Genomic DNA, 970 nt, shown 5'->3' on the forward strand with positions numbered 1-970 from the left:
ACCGTTACTTAAAGAGCTAACGAGAAAAAAAAGAGGGCGAAGGAGGGGAGAACAGAAGGAGAACGACAGAGAAGCGGAAAAGGAAGAAGTAAAGAGAATTTGCTTCAACCACAAGGCTCCATCATCCCTTTCTGATGAAGCCGCGCGCCTTTTAATCCCAGCCATAATCAGGGACGAGAGGGCTTTTTTCACGTGAGTTATGACGGGCACCTCGTCATACCATTTCCAGGCTGACTGGAAGGAAGCAGTTTGTTCGTGAATCACTGAAGGTGGGTGCAATCGGGTCCGATTTAGACGAATGCGTTGGACAGTGACAGCAATGACAAATCAGATCGTAATTATTGCTCTTAGACGTAGACCTAGACTAATATCCCCCCCCCCAAAAAAAATAAAAAATTTTTTTTAATCAGCCTGCAGTAACTTTTATACTATCTGTAGTGCATTTTTTTTGATGATTTACAGATCAACATTGGCAATGACTTTAAAACAAAAGGGTGGCCAGCACACTTGGGTGGGGGTGGGAGTATAAGATGGGCAATTAACAAAGTTGCTTTTAGTTTAGTTTCAGTAAGAGTTTTACGGCACTTGCAACACAGTAAGGTCATATAAGTGCCGAAGATCAGACGTATTACCAGAGAGTAACAAACACAAAAAAGGAGGTGATGTTTGATAGGAAAGAAGAAGCAAACCACACCAGAGCACCCGCCAACCACCCACAAAGTAGCTTTTGCAAAGAAAAATCCAGTCAATAGGCACAACTAATTTGGGGTTAAAACAGAAAACAAATAGTAAGAATAATAACTGTTCTGCTATTGAGAATAACAGAAATAGCAGGGGAAAAAGGCATCCCTGCATGCCACATATACAAAAGTAAAAAAACCCACAAACCTCGTAAAAGGATTCATAAATCATTTCATCCTCTTCCTCCTCTTCAACAGCTTGCACAGCCGGGGAGAAACACAGGCAGGAG

The sequence above is a fragment of the Aplysia californica genome, unplaced genomic scaffold, assembly GCF_000002075.1.
Source record: "Aplysia californica isolate F4 #8 unplaced genomic scaffold, AplCal3.0 scaffold00365, whole genome shotgun sequence".
NCBI lineage: Eukaryota > Metazoa > Mollusca > Gastropoda > Aplysiida > Aplysiidae > Aplysia > Aplysia californica.